General features: G+C 41.9%; 1 pseudogene; it reads right to left on the reverse strand.

Moving 5' to 3' along the window:
• Positions 1-1,730: 1,730 nt before the first annotated feature.
• LOC139719880 (ETS domain-containing protein Elk-3-like) lies at positions 1,731-15,405 on the reverse strand (annotated as a pseudogene).
• Between the last annotated feature and the right edge of the window lie 1,613 nt (positions 15,406-17,018).

The following is a 17,018-nucleotide window of genomic DNA, read 5'->3' on the forward strand; positions in this document are numbered from 1 at the left end:
TAATGCATCCTGTGATTGTTGTTGCTCTCCTTTCCTTTTTGAGAATGCAGCATGTGTGACAAACCACGGTCACGAGCCATCGGAAGGAAACAATAATTATTTCTTGATTAATGAAGACGAGTTTGTTCGCCGGTGAAATGCATGTATATGTCAGCCAGTATTTAGGCATATATTTATACAGGCGCTGGGAGCGTTTTCCTGTGTGTGTGTATGCGTGTGTATGCCTGCGTGTACGAGTGTGGGCAGAGGGGGGGGGGGGGGGTGGGGTAGACTACCTTACTACAAGAGGAAGTGGCTAATGTTACTGTTCCGCCGGACATGTTGATGACCGCACAGCACAAAGATATTCCAAAGATAGCGACTTTTTAAAGACAGTTGAAAGTAAAACAATGACCCCTCCCAAGCAAGACAAACACACATATAATGACACAACGATTTGCCGTACGAAAAGCTGATGGAGATACAATAATAATTCCAATACGCTATTGGCATGGACGTGAGCAAAATTGAACACCTGTGGAGGATTCCGCAGCTGACTACAGCGGGCGGATGGTCGTGCTCGTCTTCCATTACTGCACTCAGCTCGCGACACGTGCGAGCTTAACGAACATTGGTGCTTTTGAGTTTAGCGTCCCATTGTCTTCTTGCACCTGGACTGGGGGTAGCTTACACAGCAGAGCGATACATTTCTCTGCTGTCGCCGACAACTGACCCGAAATGCCACGCCCTAACCGTCAATCAATATAGCCACACCACAAAAGGGTAGAGCCAGTGGATCAATGCAACTAAGCCCAGTTTACTAGAGGAAAATGACACTAATACGATTTTCATAAGCAAGATTGTGAGACTAATATGGAGTTAGTGTTCACCTCTTTATAAAAGAAAAACGGTAGAAATGTCCTTTGCAGTATTGGTATTCTTCATTTGCTTTCTTTGTGAGAGAGAGAAAGTCGATTATCAGCTACACATACTATATCAGCTCATAGCATCAAGTCTCCAAACTTCATCTGGAGCACATATAATAGCAATTCACTGTGCACATTGCAAGAAAGTCAATTAAATATTTGTGAAGTAATATTTACATAAAAGTTGGAACTTATATAAAACAGATTCAAAACAAAATAAATAAGACACTCTGTACAGCACAAATCAATAAATTTAAAACGAGACATACAATCGAATTATAAACACAAATCTTAAAACATAGATTTATTTGGTCCACTTCTTTAAGCCGCAAAGAATTGTTTTCTACAACTGCACAAGACCTAAGTTTCTATATCTACTTCCAAGTTTTAAAGCAAGAAAAATAAATCTCTCTTTATAAAAATAGAAACGCAGATAACTATTCGGTTTCCGATTCTCCATAGATTAAGAAATAAGGCACAGCCTTACCTTAGGTCTAGTCCGACTTTGCTACTTGGAAAAGAGGACTCGGAATCTACTTCTATATATTCGAAGTAGGCTTGGAATGAGAAGGCAAGTATGTAACATGTGCTAGAGCATTCGACCCGTCATGTTTAATGTGACTGATTCTGCCATGAATTCAGGTCTGTGTAATGCTGATTTTACTGCTTTGGTGCATGGTGTGCTATATTTTGATTTACAGCCTTTCTCTGTCAGTAACACGATGGTTACGATCTTGGAGACTTTCTTAACTACATGTGAGCTAACAAATTTCTAGAAGTGCGAAATAAATGAACTGCGCATGAGGCTAATTGTCACATTCTGGATTCACTTTGGCTTCTGATCTCCATGACGGGCCAACACCATATGTCCTCAGTAATGTACAGTTTCTTGTGGTGTTTGTCTTATCACATCCACTCATGAAACAAAGATGGGTTTCGTCGATGCTGGCGAAAGGAGAACGGTAGGTGTGACCGGAACTCCGTTGACGGTCATCGGGGAGTTGAGTCCATTGACCAGGGTGGGAAACTGAAAGGATGAGTTGCTGCTGTTGAGTGACGGGCTGAGCGTGAGCGGGCTCAGGGTGCTCCAGAAGTGCACAAGGAACAAGAGGTGTGCCATTCTGACCGAGCAATGGGCTGGCCACCATGATGGGTTGTACCAGGGAGAGCTGGTGTACACGGACCGTAAGCACTGGCGCTGGCAAGAGCCCCGGACGTTGAGGCGTGTAGGTATGACGGACTGCTACCAGGTCGGCCCGTTGATGACATGACTGAGAGAACACCAGCTTCCGTACTCTTGATCGTTGCAGGCACCGTGAGCTGTAATGGACGCGGCTTGTTGGAACTGTTCGCGCTGGTCGTTGGTGATTTGGTTCTGTGACGGCCGCTTACCGCATCACATGTGGCTGTTGTCAGGGTACTTGAGGAGATAGGCCTGCCGCCGGTACTCACCAACCTCGTCTCGCCATTCAGTCTAGCCTCGGTGATATAGACCTCTCGGAGAGCGACCGCGACTGTGGGTCTTGATATCATCTCTTCTGCTTCCTGATGGTGTGTGGAAGTGACCCACTGGTATCGTTCTTTCTCTGGATGCTTCGGCAATCAGTCTGTTGTTTCTGTCGATGATGGGCGAGGGGATTTCGCTACAGGGACTGGGCGTGTGGAGGGTACCGCTGCGGACTCTTGGCCGGAGTGCCCTTCTCTTTGTCTTTCTCGTCCACACTACTGACACTGACGCTAGGGTAACTGTGAGGGCGCTGCGTAGTAGCAGGCACATCCATGCTCTCCATTTTCACCCGGAAGGGGATTTTGTTCTCTGTCTTGACGATTTCCGGAAAGGAGACAAACTTGTAGACAAATTTCTGGCCCATGACCTTCTTGATGATGTTTTTATCGATAGTAGTAACGCAGAGCGCGGCTCAACTTGTCGTAGTTCATGTTGGTCTTGTTCTTCCTCAGCCCCACAACCTGGCGACCTCTTCGGCGTTGAGGAGCTTTGAACTCGCCTTCGTTGCCGGTCCAGATGATGAGATGCTGGCGTGACTTGTCCATGAGCAACTCGAGCAGGAACTGCCACAATGTGATATTTGTTTCCAGTCCTGCAGAGGAAATACCAGAAAAACATACAAACATGAGTTCGTTTCGAGTGTTGTGTTTATGCTTGTGACCTTGTTTTTAAACAAAGGTGGACATCATTTAGTATATCAACTAAGACTTCGACGAGGAGCAAGTCAGGTGCCAAGATGCTTTTTCGTCATGATGTGGAAAATAAAGTGTGGCACAGGCGATGTCACTGTCTGATATAGCACTCAGCACTATTTTCTTTGGTTTCTGAGAACACTATTATACATATTACATACTCCAATATCTCAAAAATACACGGAAAGACACATTCATTGGCAGACAGAAGCACTGACACACGTTTCACAGAGACGGCTAAAACAGTCACACATGAGGGCGAAATTCTCACACCACTAGGTGCTTGTTACGTCATCCCTCCCCCCCCCCCCCCAAAAAAAAGGCGAGTAAAATTCACCTGTTGCAATAGTTATTGAGTCGACTTCATCAATTACCCTTGTGACTGTCAGGTTTAGACGATTCAGTGCTAAGGAGCAGATGCAAAAATTAGTGTGACACGAGGCCCTTAATCAGTGATGTGGAATAGTTTTTAACCATGTGGAATGAGAGGGGTTGCTACAGCACACTTCCGCTATGATTTTCTCTAAACCATAAAGTTGAACGTCCGTAAAAAGCTTTCAGTGGATGCTAACCTTTCAACCACAGACTGACGTAATTGTGACTATAGGCGTTGCTATGACTCTTTTGGCAGAAATTCTAAAGAAAAGGGATGTCTTCATGCAAAAATGAAATAAATTAAAGCGAAATAATACTCTGAGGTCTGATAGCAAAATGTTCCCCACAATTTGTGTCCATTAAACATTTTGGTCATTGTCAGTGGAGAAAGACTGTTCCGTGTAAGCAATGAGATCATGGCCAATCGTGCTTTCCCTCTTACAGCAAAGTGAATCTTAGACGTCGATTCCAGTCTCCTGGGCTAAATAATCATGGATGCTTTGATATCTAGGTCTTAGGCATTGATAAAAACAACGGCCTGATGACGCAAATAGCAACGTGCGTAGATCCCTCCACGGCGCTTCCTCCCACGCCAAGCCGAATGAATAGCGTTTAGCATTCCGAGGTGAACCTTAGCAACACTTTTTAGGACGAGAAATCGGAGAGCATTTTGCAGGTTTTCTTTTCATCTATAAGCCAACCTCGAAAACAAATGAACCTCCTGTCTCGAATTGGCGAAAAAACACACTAAATTCTACATCGTATATAATATGCGTCTTCAGAAGTGGATTTAAATGCGGGGAAAGTAGGCTGTTGCCTTTGTCTTCCTCATGCGCAAGCGAGGATTGAAAGATAATATTACCGAAAGCAAATGTGTCGTTTACCATGAATAATGCAACACTAAAAATATATTGTGCAAAGCCATCGTTAGTTAATGCGCACAATATTTGCTGCCTTCTCAAAACAGAAATCGTCGGCAATTCACCTCGTACAGTTCATAGGTAGTGTTATAACTCTAATGGCAAGATTTTTTTTTTATCTTATTTTGAAAGGGGAGTCGACAAAACAGTATTCGATGGGGCGTATCAATACTATTTTGTTCACAGAAATGTCATCATAATTCGTCTATATATATAAACAAAATACCCGTGAGGAAAACAAATAATATGGCACACCAGCTACATGTATGTTCATCTCTGCACGTAGCAGAATGAACTCTACCGGCTTACGTGGCAGAGCAACCGGGACGGGTGGAAAAGAGTATGGCGATAGACCTGTACCCTATACAGCTGAATTTACAGTTTGTGCTGAATTAACACTTTTCAGAGTACTATGGGAATGTGAAATCATGGTTATCTACTCTGTCAGACAATTGCATTGATCACTACAAGTCGATTCAGCCGGGCTCTAGTCACTATCATTTTCCTGTTTTCGGTCTCGTGGCTCACAATTTCTGTGCCGTCGCCTTTGATTTCGGGCAGGGCAAAAGCACAGGCGGAAGGGACCCTGATTACGGAGTCATTGTCATGGCTCAATTTGGCAAAAGAATCACGGAAACAGTCAAGGTGAAAGCCATTGGCACTCAAAGAGAGTGGTTTCGGGAGCATCATCTATCAACGTGCACGGCGAAACTACACAGATCTACGTCCAAATTGACGAATTCAGGAATGAAATTAAGAAATTCATAGAACACACACATGGAGCCACTACGCATTAATTTCTTTACCGCTTGTTTGGTCACGGAATATAGGAGAATTACTAATAAACGTTCAAACGCATAACACAACAGATCTGCGGCTGATTCAATACACTGACAAAATGACAAAGACATATATTATGTACTACAAACAAAACCCAGTATGCATCATTTAATTTCCTGTCCGGTTGTCTAGTCATTGGGTAAAGGGGGGGGGGGGGGGGTCGGTAGTAAGTTCCAAGCAATCAAACAACCCTCTCTGCTGTTGCTCCTTTTGTCTTTGAGATGACGCTCTGTGATACACAGTTCACGAAGGCATTGGCAAACTAAAGATACTATCTAACACCTGTCTTTGTCATGACATTGTCGGAGACAATACGTTACTCAAAATCAGAATATAGAGCGCCGTCACCTCTAAATTACTAATAGATGAGTCTTCACTTTCACAACTCTCATACAAACAGTCAACAAAGACAGAGAAGGCAAACACGCCTCACTGCTGCTGCATCATCACTAACAGTCGCTGATAATATAAGCAGTATAGATCATCATGTCGGTTTACACAAACAGGATTGTTTGTGCTATCAACCGTCTTGATGTGGAATTTGTCTACATTTTCTTAAAGTTTACTGAGGGCAGGAAATATTTATATATATTTTTAAAATTCAACAAACACCCCGGATGTTGCTGAGACCCAACCCTTCCGATAATTAAGTTCATTTCTTTCCTCCTATCAATGCCACTATCAACCATGTGAAATATTTGCAGCAGCACCACCTACATAGAGGCATCAAGACCTACATTCTCTGTGAGCCAGGGCTGTTTCGTTCTTACAACATCACCAGAAATACAAAGAAAGGGAGGGAAAGAAAATACTGGACAGGTGAATAGGCATTTTGTCGTCGATAAAATACACGGTAATGTAAGTGGGCGTACTATCGATCTGGCCGTAGTTTTTCTCCCTTATTTGTTATATATATCTTGCTATCGGTATTTTCCCCAGGTACTTCTTGCTTACGGGGGAAAAAAAAATTAAACTCGAGCTAACCTCGACACGAGCTACAATGAGTTTTTTTCCTTCTTCTTCTTCTTCTTTTTCTGTTTTTTTTTTTTTTTTGTCTCGAGACCGTATCGTTCACTGCAATCGTGTACGTCAGCGATATAAATCCACGTCTTTCCCCCACGTCAAGTCTCAATATAATAGGGAAAGACTTGGCAAAAACAAACCTCAATTCAAGACAAAACAAAAGGCGCTAAACGTAGAATTCTGATCTGCTATCATTTTTTTGTTTTGTTTTGTTAGCTTGCCAACTCCTGTGCTCATAAAACAAAGTACAATGTATATCCTACCGGCTCGTGAAAAAAGGGGTCCTGCAGAGTTTAGATAGTTTTCAGCACAACTGATTTACTTACCCATGGTTCAGAAGTAACCATCTCTCCCTCCCCCTCCCCACCCCCCCCCCCCCCCACACACACACACATACATTTTGGCTCTTAAAGACCAACAACATAAAAAAATCATCTAAAAAAGTATTAAAAAAAAAAGAAGATAACCATATACATTTCCACTACCTTACATTCACTCAGTCTTTCTCCGTTTTCCTCTTCCCTTCCCTCTCTCACACACAAAGACACATATCTTATACATTATCATACTGCATACGCCATATATTTCCCGAGTCTAAATTTTTTTAAATCGGAACTTCCCAACAATTTCGGGAGTGGTTAAATTCGCGATCGTGGAGTCCTGTATCAAATGGAGAAATGTATACGCGTACGTCACACTCGTAGCTTGATCAGAGTCAATATTTTCGCGTGTCTTTAATTTCGCAAATAGCACCTGACTCGCGAAATTTGCGAAAATAAAAACCTCGCGAAATATTCGGCGTATACAGTACTCATGTACTGACATCCATTCTGATGAATGATACTAACAACTAATAGCAAAGAACGTGCCACGTATGGATGTCTTACCTTTGGGTTTCAGGTGTTGTATGTGAATGCTTGGATTGGCGTCCTGATGTGTAGTCTCCATTTTACCAGCTGTTTCTGTAAATACATTCATCGAAAAGAGAGACACAAATAAATATTTGATACCATAATCACGCTCATACAAGTCGCTGGCCTATGATAAGAAACTACACGAGCGAAATATAGGCAACAACAAACATGTATAGCAGGAAAATTATCAAAATACTTAGCAATTGCGTAATACGCAAAATGAAAATCACTGCTATGTTTTAACAGTGAGGCATTCATGATGTGTATTGGTAAGAAAATAGTAATACAACAACACATAAATTATGGCATTAAAAAATGATTGCATGTGTATATACAATGTTGATGATGTTTTTTTTTTCTTTTGTTAGTTCAAAAAAAAAAATGTTGGTGATCACGACATCCGCTTGATACCCAGCTAGAAACGGAGCTATAACTAATATTGCCATACTTGGGCAATCGAACGAAAAATTGAATATCACACAGTATCAATGTTCTTGGATTTCCATAAGACGTTATAAGACTCTTCGTTTGAATAGTTACTAGAGAGTGGTAATCAAAGTTGTACAGACATAGAAATGTCTTCAGAGTGTTTTGACCATGAGGCGAAAATTTCAAGAGAGAGAGAGAGAGTTCAACAGAGGCGCGAAAACAAGACATGAATTCAGGGAGAGAGAACAGAAATGGAAAGAAGGCATACTGTGAGATGGAATGTATCGAGGATTAACTCAAAACATCGTCTGTATTAAAAAAAAAAAAGAAAAAGAAATTTTAAGCCCGCGTGATTGCGCTGCATTACCTTTCCTGTGTTCCCTATTGGTTGTTTCTATATCTATACGAAATTAGAAATGAAAGTTAGACCCGAAGAGACATAGGGATGGAAGAGCTCTGTCGCTTTCAAAGTAGTTGCAGCAACACTAGCAGAGACAGCTAAATATCGGTATTATGATGGTGAATATACTCGGCATGTATGTCTGCACTCGAAGATGAAGGGGACGAAGACAAAGACCCCAACGTTTCCCTGTCAAACGACCACTGTACAGCGCGCGGTTTGGAGGAGAAGAAAGAATAGTACGAATGCGGGGGCGAAATTTTGAAGGGGAGGCTCCTTATCCAACGTTGTAGCTATAATTCCCTGGCCTGGGAACGGTAGATCAGTAATATTGGGTGTTGTTGGGCAAATTCACACAAGAGATAAGATTATACAGGTATATACAGAGAAGTGAAGACGTATATGATAGACTGGAAAGAGGAGAGGGAAAGAGGAAGAAGGAAGAAGAAGATGATGATGATGAAAGAGAAGAAAAAGACAGAGAGAGAGAGAGAGAGAGGGTGGGGACAGGAGATATGTGCCTGTTGTCTGCTTTGCACGTGATTGTATAGTAACGCAATCATATTTCATTAGTTAATTCTGCTGTATCACTAGATATGCAGTTCCAAAACACCACCTCTCCTTCGTTGTTTGTTTGTTTGTTTGTTTGTTGTTGTTGTTGTTGTTGTTGTTGTTGTCATGACAATCACAGTGTGTTCATGATAATCACAAGTCCAGTCTGACAGATGAGGACATTGCAAAGCAATGGCATTTTATTACGTGCCGTTCTGATCATCTCTCGGTCAGACCATAAAAGATGATTATATTACGTCTCGCCTCAGACCTATATGGCTTCCATTTCACAAGACTAGTACTTTTACGTACAGCCGCAATATCTTCCAGCCCCGGTCTTCGAGAATGGAAGAAAATCTGAAGATCAAAACCAGCATCAAACTCAACACAACATTGCATTTGTGGTGCAGGCACAACAGGGTCATGTCTGCGCGTTTACTGGCAAACTCGAATCTGATGACGTCAATGTAAATACGGGATTCTATATCAAGGCGTTGGTATTTTTAACATCGCCTAGTCATGTATCCCCCGCTGCTCCGAAGCTTAATTTATTTCTTCAAGACCGGCTGCGTCCCTTTGGGGATCTCAACGCACGTGGCTACTGCTCACCTTTAGTAATTGGTAAGAGCTATAGGAAAATGATCGCTCTCCCTCCCTCTCCCTGTCTCTCTCTTCTCTCTCTCTCATTCTTTGCCTGACTTATTGCGGTTATTAAAAGGACGTGGTTCCGCTACTCCCTCGCTAGAGACGCAAACACCTGTATTTCACAGTAGTCTAAAATTAGCAGCAAAGGAATTGTGTGGTGACTTGTCACGGACTGATTAAGGAACGACAGACTCGGTGACAAAACGCCCAAGCCCTTCCTATCTTGTTAAAATGATCATTTTGCCCCGTTTCCACACACATCGGAGACTCGTGCTTCTCTTTTTATAAAGAGGAGGAGCTCCGCGAGTAGCCGAGCACATGGAAATAAACGACTTGGGAAAAGACTAGCGATCTTCAGACGTAGCGACAGGAACTTCCGACCAATGAAAACGCGCGCTCCTCGCAGACAACTTTCCGAAACTAGCTTGCGCGACTAAGACGATGTAGCCGGCTCTCTTCACTTGCTCTGCTAAAAAGAGCTGCATTCCATAAGGTTCAGAATAGATTAAACTGAGAGAGAGACGAGATGAAGATGGAAAATAATTGAAAGAACATTATCCTTCATAATTGAGCAGCAATTCTCAAAGACGTTGGACCAAAATACACATTAATTTTTTTTTTTAACTTTTGTAATGAGGGGAAACCACCTCTTTCTCTGATTTAAGGCGTGGCTGCGGCGGAACCAGAATTAAAAATCAAATCCCAGTTTTCCTGTTGTCGATGGCTGTAACTCTACACCTTAACTTCTCTCCTTACTTTCAAAGGTCTCTCTCTCTCTATCTCTCTGACTCCCGCCCTCTATATTTCTCTCTGTCTGATGTTTTTTACTCCCCTGATATCATGCGGTGAAACATTACATTTCTATCTAGTCAAAACAATAACGCACTCACCCCGTTTGCACTTATTACGGTTTAAGCTAGAAGGGAAAGTCTCCTAGTCACGCGTCGGGATATTTTTATCCCTTCCCAGATTAAAAGTGATTATAATATATTTCAAGCGATTAGGGGAATACTTCCTTTTCATATGTGCTGCGTGTATCACACAAGAAAAATCACTTCACTGGAGAGTTCATTTGGTTTATCATCGCAAGTCGATTTAATCCATTACAAATCTAGCGAAATAACACGACGTGGAAAAATTCTTCAGTTGTCCGGAAAAGTTCCCTGAACTCAGATGACCTAGAGGTGAATCAATTTCATTTAGTGTGTCCGCAAAGTTAAGCACAAAGTCAAAATGCATTCATATAATTTTGGCTGTCTTTCTTTTTCTGTCAGCAAGTTCTAGCAATCAAACAAGTTACGATGATCCACGGATGGAATCAAAATAATGTTCGGATTTTATGACCCATAATATCTGGTTATTCCTCATTTTTAGAAGAATAAGCAAGTATCCAATTTATTTGCTTCAACTGTTCGGGGGATTTTGCATAGCGAAGGCATCTGCCCACGTTGATTACTAAAAAAATATGGTGTACTGGAACACATCTTTAATCCTCTTGGTGCATGATAGTCAGCACTCTTTTTTATGGCGGATGATGAATGTGGAGGATCGATGATGTTCGCCTCACTCCTTGAAACAGAATCAAAGTGTGACTCTTTATGAAGCCTTGCTTCAAGAAATACATGACATTGTTATGGTGACTGAAAGGTGCATAATTATGATGGATTTACGATATATGTGGAAGTGCACTAAAATACTGCTTGTAATTTTTTTTTAATGATAGTTCTGCAGCACTGCTGCTTGGGGAACATTTATATGTTTAGAGAAAGATGACTTGATTTCAATTTCATCTCCTGGACATAATGGCCAGCTGCACGACGTGAACACGGAATTCAAAACCATTTAATCAGCATCTCAAAACAAAATCGAGATTCATGCCGCATTAAAACTATATCCTTGGAGCCACGTCCGGAATCTATTATATCCTGTTGTTATTATATCTCGAGTTCTCGAGAATATCTGGTTCCTGATTAACGACTAACATAAAGTTTCTACGTGGAGCATGTGGCAAGTCGGAACTATGATATGCATAACATCGTACTGTGGCAAGAAGGGGATTTCCCGTTATACTGAAGTGCAAACATTTTAAATTTACATGGAAATTTTTTGTTTTGATTTTTTATGTATTGTTGTTAGTCGCTGGTGGAGACAGGAAAGTCAGAATGACCGTGCGTTTGGCTATACATCATCAATTGTAGAGACACATTTCCTGTTGCAACAGATATATTCGTGCCTCCTTTTTTTAGATGATACTGTTATGTTGTTTATTTATCCTCAAGTCGTTGGGCGTCAACACCGATATGGACTTTTATAAGGAGCTTCTTTTTTTCCCCCAGCAGACTAAAGATGAGATATACGTATCTTTTCCTTGACATATGAGTTGTGCATATTGCAGGAACTAACATCCATTCCCCATGCAAGAAGGTAAAATTTACATCCGGTTGAGGTTCTCGCATTGGTGCCATGCCAGCGTAAAGCGGAAAGTAGCTCCGATTTCTTTCCCGGATTCTCGCCCAAAAACGAGAGGTGCTGGTCTACAAAAATTATACGTTACGTTTGCGATTTCATGCAGAGAGGCGATGATATTGCATTTCTTGAAAGAGAAACCTCCGTCATCGAATTAAAAAACAAATATTGAACGTTTAGCAGGAAGCACGAGACTTTCTTCGCAAAATCCTGTCTTGACTTCGAGTCACTGTAATTATGGTCAAGATATTTTATGTCCATCCACTTTCTATTGCCAAGTTGTCAATGGGCAGTACTACCAGAACTTTTTAACAGACATTAGCAAGGGTTACGCGCCTATCAAAATTACACATTTTGTTTTATGAGCTAGATTTGAATTATGTTGCACAATCGGAATTCACAAGCAGAAGACGGAATTTCTGGAATGAGAGGGTGGGACCTGACGCGAGACGCGACGTACAGTTCTCCCCTCGTCACGACTCATTCGTAGTTACACCAGGCGATCTGCGGTTATTGGGGTAGACAGGTGATAGGCTGGCGAGATAAGTCATCTGTTTCTCGGTACAGACGTTCCTCTGACGCATTTTGGAGGGTAGGGTCGTTGAACGGAAACTTTATTCTTGGAGTTCAGCGGCCCAAATCTGTGCATTGTTTTAAGGTATATGACACCTTAGGTACTGTATAATTTGAAGAACAAAGAGAAGTTGCAAGAAGCAGCCAAAACCAGACGTCTGAGATCCAGTTTGGTTAAAACCGAGTTCCCATGCATGCCTGCGATTTGTGATGCACTTAATTTGTTGTTGTTTTCCCGCTCTGTGGCGGTTTCATCGCACGTTGACTCAGCTTGTGTATAATTTTGTAACCTTAAATTTGTTTCCGTCTAGGCTGGTTACAGTACATGCCTTTCATTGTTGAATGATATTACGTTACGAAAAAAAGAAACACTTCCTGGTCCCTCTAACATACAGGGCGCTATATGCAGCTATCCCATGCTATTTAAGTTGTTAAATCTCTGTTCTTTCCGCGTCCACCATGATCACGTTGTGAAACTTTTACATTGTCGCTGCCATTCGGCTGTAGAAAAGTTAATAAATCAATAGGAAAAGCGATCTAAACGCAAAAATGATCACTGTGTTGCTCTGGATTGACTTCAGAGAGGGCAGTATAGGTTAAGATTTTTATGCAAATACAAAGAAGATTGTACGACGAGAAAGCAAGAGGGAAAACCGTTCACTTCCATCTGCCATACCTAATACTACAAAATTAGTGATGGTTACAAAAGCTGTCAGTATAGGACTATTCTCCACACCTGTCTAAAAGACAAACAAAACAAAACGAAACAAAACAAAACAAAAACAAGTTCATGCTATACAGCACAACGTAAAATATGACCATAGACGCTATACGTGATTCCAAACACCCATCTTATATAGCGTTATCACATTATCATTCTCACACAGAATGATCAATAGCCTAACTTCAATCTCCCCGAACCTGATTTACTGTTTACCCAGTTATCGAACGCGGCATTTCCTCCTAGCACTTTAAACTCCTTTCGATTTCAGTGAAGGCGGAAGCTGCGAAGCTCCGGTGAGTATCTACACATTCCCCTTGGTTTTCCCAGCGTTGTTGAATACTGATCATTGCTTGTAAATCGTTTCCTTGTTGGATAAGACAAACTAGGAACCGAAAGGTTTCACTCGCATGCAATTCCTCCTACACTAACATATAAGAAAGATAAAAATACTAACATGAGCGCGTGATCAGTGGTGTTGTCGAACAGATAACCTCACGAAAACAATGGTAGCAGAAATATGACAAAAATTAATACTTAATGATTATCACGTATCTCCTAGCTCCAAACGCGATTAACCTTATTACACTGATAATAATTATGTATTCTTATCGTATTTTCTTTAGGGGGTAGGGTCGGAGGGGCACGTTACTTCCAACACATCATCTGACATCTAGAGATTTATGTTAGTTTTTTTGTTTGTTGGAACATTTTCGGGTTCCAAAAGCGGGTAACAGTGCAAATCAGTTTCAAATGCATCACCTCTTTCTAAACCAAGCACATTATTATTATGAAGCCTATATTACTGTGGCGGGGGATCGCTTTGATAAAATTCATATTCCGATTTCTTGTAACCATGGTGATGCCTCATCAATCTGTGTATCCTCTTACCTTACACTCCATTACGGAATAGAAAAGAAAACATCAGATTAACAGTTTCAGCCATAGATCGAATGCAGTTAATGCAAGTTCAAGTTCGCGTGATCACGTTGACAAACACACCACTAATCTGTGTTTGGGGTCAGATTTATGCGAAAGTTAACGGTATATGCACTTGGGTCATGTGGGTAGTGACTGCATGGCATATAATTGCGTGGCGCTTCTGCAGTCAGAGGCTAAGTTGTAAGAGAATGTCAGGACAAAATATATATATCATCTCGTCTAATCTCGATGAGATCGACACAAAACCCACATATCTTCATGAAAACGATACCATATGCAAATATTGATTTGAAATTGTAGTAATTGGCATGGTGGCAATTATGCAATCAAAATCGAGCCGTCATAACGCCCGTGGTATCAAAGAATCAAGGATAATCTTAAACTTTTCGAAGCGGTCATTAACGTAATTTCTACAGTACTCGACCTGGCTGACTGGTCGCAAGGCCTAACGTAGGTCACATACTGTAGTGGTAAAAGAAAAGCAGTATCTGCAATGTAATATAGATTTCAGATATAGGGCCTACTGCTTTTCTGTGGGGGGGGGGGGGGGGGGGCGGGTGGTGGGATGCGGAAAGGATGAACAAGTCGATGAGCAAGTTTGCACTTACAGACCACGACACACAACCTAACCCCATTTCGATTCGACATGGCATTTCGAGGGTCTGGTGACCCTGCCAGCAGACGACCCTCCAAAGAGTAGCTATCGTGTGAGGAGCTTCGGTAAAGAACCGCGAATCGAAATCGCGTCGTATGTCAGCGTCTCAAGATAGTGAATCTCAACGTACCAATGTTATGAGAAGCGACGGCTGCCTCGTAGGACGATCCAGCGCCAGGTTCGATCTTCACAAGTGGCGGCATAGGAGGCGTAGTTGATGCGGTGTCAGACATGATCGTGTACTGGTCAGTTCAAAGTCGCCGACGTCTTGTTCGTGCTGTGAGTCGGAAGTCACTTCTGTTTTGGAACGTCTGAGAACTCTTGAGTCCCTTGTCTGTCTGAGTGTGCGTAGAATTAGAGAGAGGCTGGAGAACGAGTGATGATCCTGTGAAAGTGGAAGGGGAGAATAAGAAAATGAAGAGCGTCTTAGAGGCATTAACTTTTTGCAGCAGTTCTATGACAACGTGATTAGATGCAATTATGAGAGATAAAACTTGCAAATCGCAGAGGGAGGAACCATAGACGCACAATTCTGTAAATGTAAAGTTATATACTGTATGCAAGTCCGTAAAAGCGTCAAATTTTACCGAAATCAGGTCTACAAGTTAGAAGTTACCGTGATGATATGTTCTCACCCTACAACATACCCGTTCACGTTGCCTGACGAAGTTAAAAGAGTGTCGAGTGGGAAACTGGCATATGTATTTCGTGCATAACCCGTTACGTCACAAAGTGACTTCAACGGAGTATGGGTTAAATTGGCCCGACGTACTTGGCTAATGAGCCGTCAGTGCAGGCTGCCAACTTCACTCCTGCGACCGCTCGATCTAGTTCCTTAAGCAGAAGCCCGAATGCTGCAATTGATGCTATGACAAACGTGCAAGGAAGGCCTACAGCGAATGATAATACCAAGGTATAATAGGAAAATGGAAAGCGGCCAGTCGAGGACGCGAACCCGGAACCACGCGCCTACATGCCATCATGATATTCAAATAGCAATCACGTCATTTGCTTTGCAGGTACCTCACGGATATTGTGATAGCCTCTGCTCCAGGCTTAAAGACTTGATGCTTGGAGCGAAAAATGTTTGTACCACGGGAAGGGACCTGGATCTGCAGGGCTTCCTCACAATAGCAGTCAATCGCTATAGAAATTAGAATAATATGTGGAAGCAATATCTTCCAATCATTTATCTTATCTCAAATATATCTCTTATACCTCTACCAGCCGGTTTGGGGGCGATAAAGTTCATATTCGGTAATTAATATGGCACGGGTCATGCATTAATCCGTGACACGTTACCATGGCGAGCCGCCAAAATGTAAACTAATAACCCATTTCTGATCGAGATTTGCATTGACCTGCACAGGATAGATATACGGTACTTCGTGCAACCTTTTTTTGACTCTGAATTGTGTTGGATTCGAGCCTGACGAGAAAACAAGATCTAACGATTTGGCGTTATTCCAAATCTGCGCAGAAACCTTTTAATGCAGCGAAATTATCAGGAATTACCGGTGATTCATTGTGAGAGGTCGTCTTGTCGATTCAGTCATGTAATTGAATCTTCTCGGGCTGAAAATTGCACGGAATAAGCATAGAGTTTCATCTTACGCGAGTCAATCCTTCTGAACCGATTGGAAAGGAAGCATGCACGTACTCTGATTATTTCAGATGATAATTAAAAAAGACTGCCATGTTAACTGCGACTGAACTTTAGACCCTTCCAACCCGTCTAGAATCGCGGAATGATCGGGGCATGGTCGCACAAAACGTGATACAACTGCAACTCGAAAAAGCAAGCGCCCGTATCTAAATACTTTTCATCTGAGAGCCAAGTTGCTTTACACTTTTTGACTTGACGTCAACAATCCGAAAAGGGTCTTGGACCCAAGCTGCATACACACACACACACACACACACACACACAAGAGAAATACAGTCCTGTACTTCCAATACAACTGAAGGTGAAGAATACTTGATGACTCCTCAATGTTGCAGCAGGGAGGTTACCTCCCTAGTTGCAGGCTCCTGACTGTTTCATAGTCGAAGCATATAGATATCTGCGTTTACTGGTTAGCGTTTACTTCAACTGAGTAACTGTTTCATTCCACCCAAGGGGCGCGTGCTGGACAAAGGCTCACCAAGGATAATGTCGCAAAGATGATAATCGAAAATACAAACAAAACTCAAATTAAAACCGAAGAAAAAAAAAAGAGAAGTGCTCTTTCCGGGGTGCCAAACATTCAGATCGACGGAACCGTCATACAACGGTATCCGTAATTCTCATGAGCATTTTTTTTTAAAATCAGATATTTCGAGTGCTATTTCAAGTGCTTCCTCCACAAAGAAACGTCTTGTTTATTCATTCTAACGATAATGGGGAAAAATCAAGGAGGGGCATATTCTGGTTACACATTGCGTCCATATCATGACGACTGCGCCATCACAATTCTTAC

Source organism: Diadema antillarum, unplaced genomic scaffold, assembly GCF_040938485.1.
Source record: "Diadema antillarum isolate AM-2024a unplaced genomic scaffold, OU_Dant_1.0 scf00000116, whole genome shotgun sequence".
Taxonomy (NCBI): domain Eukaryota; kingdom Metazoa; phylum Echinodermata; class Echinoidea; order Diadematoida; family Diadematidae; genus Diadema; species Diadema antillarum.